Source organism: Talpa europaea, assembly GCF_964194135.1.
Source record: "Talpa europaea genome assembly, chromosome: 1".
NCBI lineage: Eukaryota > Metazoa > Chordata > Mammalia > Eulipotyphla > Talpidae > Talpa > Talpa europaea.
In genome coordinates this window covers 105,810,822-105,818,376 of record NC_140073.1, presented here as the reverse complement: position 1 = coordinate 105,818,376, position 7,555 = coordinate 105,810,822, and the positions used below count along the sequence as shown (strand labels likewise).

At 34.1% G+C, this 7,555-nt stretch overlaps 1 pseudogene across 1 annotated transcript; it reads left to right on the top strand.

Annotated features, from left to right (window-relative positions):
• Positions 1-704: 704 nt before the first annotated feature.
• Positions 705-1,353, top strand: LOC311183995 (large ribosomal subunit protein eL15-like; annotated as a pseudogene). Its single transcript has one exon. The product of its transcript is annotated as a large ribosomal subunit protein eL15-like (transcript).
• Positions 1,354-7,555: the final 6,202 nt, after the last annotated feature.

The window sequence follows — 7,555 nt, the reverse complement described above, 5'->3', positions numbered from 1 at the left end:
CAATATAACAAAAACCTCAGTAATATTTTCCCAAGCCTTCCTTTATTCTACAGCTTGATTTTCATGAAAAAATAAAATTGTGTAAAATAAGGCAAAAAGAACATAATGGGTAAGTTATTTTTCCAACTTTGCTATATTTTTCAAAGTTTTGAGAATAGTTTATTACTTTAACAATTAGAAAAATAATTTATTGAAATAATTTCACTAAAATCAAACAAAAAATATTTAATATCCATGGACCCTTGAAAGTACATGGGAGGGCCTCCCTGGTGGCACACGGGGTTAAGCACAGCACTGTGAAGCAATCCACAGCCTCTGCAGCACAAGTTCGATCCCAGGCTGGCCAGGGAGCTACCCACATGGTGGAGCAGACCTCTCCTGACTCTCCCGCTGCTCCCCTCAGCAGTGTATTTCACTTGGTCTGCCTGTTCTGTTCCTTACTCTGTCTCTGGTGAATCCTCTCACTCCCCTCACGTCTGGCCTGTACCCCAGTTATTGTATGCATAAATAAATAAATCTCAAAAAAAAAGCACATGGGAATACTATACTATTCTGTTTCTACTATCCTATTCTTTGTGTCAATTAATTTTTATTATTTTTATTTTATGTGTCAAACTTTGACAATAATGAACATAAATGTAGATAAGGATATTTCTCTAACCTCAAGATATTTTAAAAGGAGAGACACAGTTCAAAAACATATGCATCAAAGGGCTCTTTCCTTTCCATCTGGCGGCAGCCATCAGTTTTTTTCCGCAAAGGTAAGCCAAAATGGGCGCTTACAAATACATCCAGGAACTATGGAGGAAGAAGCAGTCCGATGTGATGCGCTTTCTTCTCAGGGTGCGCTGCTGGCACCCCGCCCCACCCGGCCGGATAAAGCGAGAAGACTGGGATACAAAGCCAAGCAAGGTTATGTCATATATCGGATTCGTGTGCGCCGTGGTGGCCGCAAACGTCCAGTTCCAAAGGGTGCAACCTATGGCAAGCCTGTCCACCATGGTGTAAATCAGCTGAAGTTTTCTAGAAGCCTTCAATCTTGCTGAAGAGCGAGCTGGACGCCACTGTGGAGCTCTGAGAGTCCTGAATTCTTACTGGGTTGGTGAAGATACCACGTACAAATTTTTTGAGGTTATCCTCATCGATCCATTCCATAAAGCTATCAGAAGAAACCCTGACACCCAATGGATCACTAAACCAGTCCACAAGCACAGGGAGATGCGGGGGCTAACATCTACAGGCCGCAAGAGCCGTGGTCTTGGAAAGGGCCACAAGTTCCACCACACTATTGGTGGTTCTCGCCGTGCAGCTTGGAGAAGGCGCAATACTCTCCAGCTCCACCGTTACCGCTAATAAGTAATGTTTGTAAAATTCTTACCTAATAAACAATTTAGGACAGTTAAAAAAAAATATGCATCTACCTAATTCTCCTTCTATATTTTAATTTTATAAATATTGCTATGTTGTAATGAAATCACAGTTTAATTTAACTAATAAATTCTCCAAATATTCGGATTCAAATTATTTTCAGACCATTACTATTTTTAAGTACAATACATGAGCCTCTCTTTTCAATTACATACAAGACATAATTCTTTTGAGGACTGAAATAATATATAAGTATTCCCCCAAAATGCCATTTTTATTTACACTTCCCTTCTAACCTCCTTTATGATTATTATACTTGCAAGACTTTTTCTATTAAAAATTAATGGAGGCAGGAAGGGTTAAAATTTTAGGTTTAAATTCTTCTTGTGATTTGTCTAGTGTTAAAAAATGTAAACTTGCATGCACCTCAATATTCTAAATGTATTAACGTAACTACAAAAATGATGACATTTAAGAAATAGCTGCACTGATATTAACAATGCTGTTTGATATTTAAATGTAAGAGGTTAAGCAGAATGAAGTGTCATTTATATGCTGAGCAACAGTCTTGATCTTCTAAAGATTTTGTCTACTGCACTTTTGCAAAGTTATCTTGTAATTACTGCACACTGTTAAAAAGAGATGTTTCTTTTGCATTATTTGAAAATGTTTCTAAGTTATATCCTAGGAATGGTCTGTTCTGAATGTTTATATCCTTGACATTATTTAAAATAGCTTCATAAAACGATGATTTAAATGTACATGATTTAAACAGTGATTGAAATGATGATTCTTACTGGAAAGGTTTAAAGTCTACATTTATAAATAAAACTAACACACTGCAAATATCATCTACACATCTACACACAGATATTATATAGTCTCTCTTCGGAAGCAAGATGCTTCTAATTATGTAAACACCAGCAGTTATTTTCACACCTTTTTATTTTTCATTTTTTAATTAAATCTGATATATACTTATTATTTAAAAGAAATCCAGACAGAAGTCTATGCAAGATAAAAAGTATTAACTCCCATTATAATTCTTTTACAGTTCTTTTAAATAATTTTTCTTTAATCTCTCTCTTATTCTTTCAGTTTGGTATGAGGTAAGGATTTATTTTTATAGCATTCCAAATGGACAGTCTTATTATTTAACTTAATTTGCTTTGTGAAGAACTTCTCTGGTCAGATTGTTCTAAGTCACCAGGTCTCAATGCCTTCCAACCACAACAGGCGACATTTACTTTCTTATGGACAATATCCACCCAATTTCTCTGATGTTAATTATATAAATCTATTACCTTTTCTGTCACTCAAACAAGATATGAAAACAAATGAGAATTATGGTATTACTATATCAATCTTGAATTAGCTACACTTCAATAAAACAAACTTACTGACAAACTCAGGTACCTGATTATTTATTAAATGCATTTCCCATACAAGTTTTATACCAATTTGTCTAGATGCTAACTAAGGTTTCTTTTACACCTAATAGCAAAGATCTATAATATACATCAACCTTAACAAGGATACAAAGTAGTTGTTCTCTGAAGACTGTTTAAACTGTTAAACTAGTTACCTTATTTGGTGTATTAGTCCTGTCCTAGTCAAAGTGTTCATGAAAGAGACCCAACAAAAATTTCCTGTTAATCACTTGGTTGATAAAAAAGCATGTTCAATATCAAAAGGTCTGTAGTATGGTGCAGAAACTTTATAGTAAACCTACAGGATCCTAGGATCCAAGGAGGTATCCGAGTAGTTCCCTTGCTTTGCTCCCCGGAGATCCATCTAGGTTAACCAGCGGAATACTCCAATTAACCAAAGAATTCAGTGGCTATTGTAAAATCGTAGTATCTCTTGGAAATCAAAGACCAGGAGGACTGCACCAGAAGGGGCATAGAGGAGACTCATGTTTCACTTAATAACAGGTGGGTGGAAAAAGAAGCTAGAAGGCTGTCATTGGGAACTGGAGGTTGCAGTACAAATTGCAGCACTTCCAATAGACAGCCACTTGGTCAGTGGCCCCTAAGGAGAAAAAGCTAAACTGTGTGGAGCACACACCCTTGACTGAAGGAAAATACATATGGAAAACACATGTGAAGGTACTGGGATTCTCCTACCATGCCAGGCCCCCAATAAAAAGAACAGGGTCACCTTGTCCTTTATTTTTACTGCTTATGATCACATATACATATACATATATATATATATCTTACACACCCTATTTCTTTATCAAATCCAAGAAAATGCTATTCTGAAACAATGAAATTATTTCTTTATAAAATTTATCTTAGTTTTCTCATGACTTGGATTTATTAAATGCAATTGATGAGGTCAGCAGTAAAAGTCAATTCTAAAACATTTTATGGACAATGGATAACTAGATATATAACTAGACCTGGATAACTAGAACTGATCTAGAATAAGGTAAAAACCATCTGGTGACTCAATAGTTGAGAGATACTCTTTGCCATGCACTACCGGTGCACCACAACTAATTTTTTGTTATAAAAAAATTAAAATACAAGAGCAATCTTGCCCACTGCATATCTGATTATGATACTGTGTAAGTGAACTACTCTTTATCTTTTGTCACTTTCTTCAATAAAAGCCAAATTAACTGATATTGATCTGTTCAGTAAAAGAATTGAGAAATCTTGGGAAATGGACCAAATGCCTTCACAATTTTAATTCAGTCACATAAAATTTGTTAGAACTGCTTCATTTTACAAAAGGTTAATCATCTGCCAATATCTGTTCTTCATAGCAGATCTATAGTGTATCATTACCCATAATCTATGTTAGTTCAACACTATGCCATTTACTTCAAGAAGAAATGTGGTTGTACTTTTCTCATTGCATTAGACTTTTCTATTCATCAGCTATAAAATGTTCATTTTTCTCATACTTAATTTTAGCAAAATAAAATATAATGGTCAAGAAAAGGGAAAATGCCAACATAAAAAAAAATCAGTATTTAAAAATATAGTAGAGTTATGTACATTTTAGAATAAAGGCAAAAAAGAAGGATTTCACTGATTTTTAAAGAATTATTTTTACATTTTTTGGTTAACTTTTTCTATAGCACCTTTTTGATTCACAATTATTCTTGCTTGATCTTGAGAATTAACCAGCTCCCTCCTGTACATGAATAACAATGACGCACAAATAGCAACAGCTGCTACTATGAAAGGCATGATTCTTTTTAAAGACACTTATGGCTTTTTACACTAAGAATTAACAATAGGAGATTGTATTATAAATCTAGAAGACAAATTGTATAGTCCAGAGGCTAGCCTTGATATAGACACAAAGATTGTTAAGAAACTTCACTGTCAACTACATATTTATTATAACAATAAGCAAATAATGAATACATTAGAATATGCCGCTCACTCGAGCTGTGAAGTTCTGAAAAGGCCAAGTCTCAGTAACACACTACAGATTGTACCCTGAAATCATGTAATCATTTCTTGGGACTTAGAATGTGCAGAGAAAGCGGGTGGGGGAAACCTGTATTAAATTATTTAGTAATAATTTTTGGAAAGAGATTAAGTGCTAAAATGAAACAGTTGTATTTCAGATTCTAATATAGCAATATATTTAAAGAAATATCTTTCTAAATATTTTGTGTTCAGCCAAATCTGTGAGACTAATGAAACTTCACTCATTATTCAGTTTTCAATATAACTGCTTTAGAAGAGGAAAAACAAAGTTCTTTATTTTGGTATTTTTATTTTATAAGTTAGGAGTAAAAGTAAGTGAATTTGGGAAGGTGTAAGTGGGAATATAAATATTTGGAATCACTTTATCATCTTACAAGCATATAATTCTGCATCATAATTGTTAATTGCTAATCTGCTCTAAAATCAAACAATAGGTTAAGTATTAGTGATGGTATTAGTGATGGTCAGCTGTGATTTCTGTCTCACTAATTGCCCCTTTGCAGTTATCTCAAGTCCTGTCACCTTATTATGGTGGCCATTTCATTTTGGATACAAGATTTACAGATCAGATAGAATTCTACAAAATGGCTTAAGAATTCTACAAGACGGCTTAAGAATATGCAGCACATCTCAGTGGGATGATAAAAAGAGGGCATACTTAGAGAACTAAAAGCTTGTGAAAAAAATAAGAGATAAGGGATAATCTTCCAGTTAATATTTTAGAGTAACAGACAAAAAGATAAGTATACAAAAGTGCTTAACCTTTGAAGAATTTACACTCATTTCCCAAAAAAAATACATAAGGTGCGATGGAAACAGAAAAAAGAACGGAATATAGTAACGTAAGAAAGGGACTGAAAAACAATATATATAGCTTTGAGAAAAGAAAATCTTTGTGGGAAATTTAGAAGATAAGAAAGTCCAAGACACAGGATGAAAAGATTTTCATATTAAAAAATCAATCACATTGATAGGAGGGGCAGACTGAAAATCACTGATGTCGAGGATGAGTAGATTAAATAAAGAGCAGGCTGATAACAAGACCAGTGTCCTATTGTGAAAGCAGTAAAATCCATCAAATAGGCACAAACAAAAGTCATAACCCATATCTTATATGAGCTCTTTTAATCCACTTAATTAGTCAATATTTCACCAATATTATTTGTTCATTAAATATTAATTGCTTGATTTGTATAAGGTCTTACAAATTTGACTTTATTATGGAATTCTTTTTTTAGCTGCTTTCCTTTTAGAATTCTATTTACATTTTCTCACAGCAGAGAGTTATGGAATATTTTTCAGAATTTGAAAAAAAATGAACATGTTTATAAAAAAAATGAACATTTCAGATTTACTTGGGAAAATAGGCTGAACATTCAGATGAAATCTAAAATCAGGACAAAATGATGCTGTTATCAAAATAATGATAAATATTTGAGATGAGCATGAAGGAAAGTCTATACTAAAGTAAATAACTAAAGGCACTCTAGTTTCACCAAAGCCATGTATCAGCAAAATATGTCAGAAAATGGAAATCCAACTACTCTAATCTGTATAAGATATAATCAACAATTAGATTATTCCAGCTGTGTTTTGTTTATAACTTATAAATTATATATTAATATGATTTTACATATTGCCATCATTTATGGCCGTAATATACTAGAAAACATTTACCTACTATTTTGAAACATTTACATCCTCATTTACTTGATATCTCTCTTTTTCCAGTTGACTAGATATCATAAAGGTTGATATATATCTTCCTCATATCTTGTTTCCCAGTAACTTCACTGCTCACCACAAAGTCAGCATTCAGTAAAGACATGATGAATGATACCTGAGTTACTGAGTTGAAAATACACTGGTTTAGATGGGACTTAACTAATTTTAGAAAAGCTAGAATATCTTCAGTGAGATGAATCTGTCTTAACTTTCCCAACATACATTTGAGCTCATCAGCAAAAAAAAAAAAAGGAAACAAAAACCACAAACTTACCACATGTAGAGTCAAACTGTGCTGGATAAACTGCATAAATTACATTGTACTTTGACTGCATGGAGTCATATAGGTATAGTACTGAATCTTCAATTCAGAAGGAAGGATGATTAAATTTCTATTGAATTGAATGCTTCCCAAGGCATATTTCTAAAGCACTTGGGCCCCATATTTCTATCCTTTCTTCTACAAATATTAATTGAAGGCCATGCTATATACCAACGTCAGGGATAAAACAATAAGCAACAGATGGCATGGTCATACTGAAAAAATATTAGGCAAATAGACATAAAAATAAATGTATACCATCACAAATTATTAATAGGAATAGGTACTTACTATTTGTGGGCATGAAATCTTTTTTTTTAAAGATTTATTTATTTTATTTATACAAGAACTGGGGTACAGGTCAGAAGCATGGGAGGGTGAGAGGATTCACCAGAGACAGAGCGGGAAACAGAACAAGCAGACTGACGAAATACACTGCTGAGGGGAACAGTGGGCGCGACAGGAGAGGTCTGCCGCACCATGTGGGACCCTCGCTGGCCGGCCAGGATCGAACTGGCGCTGCAGACATTGTGGACAGCTTCACAGCGCTGTGCTCAACCGACTGACCCACCAGGGGAGGCCCGATATTTGAAATCTTAAACCGTCTATGCTAGGCAAAGATTTCCTGAGATTGTGACATTTGAGTTGATGTCTACCAGGAAGAACATGGACAACTTCCTGTGACTAA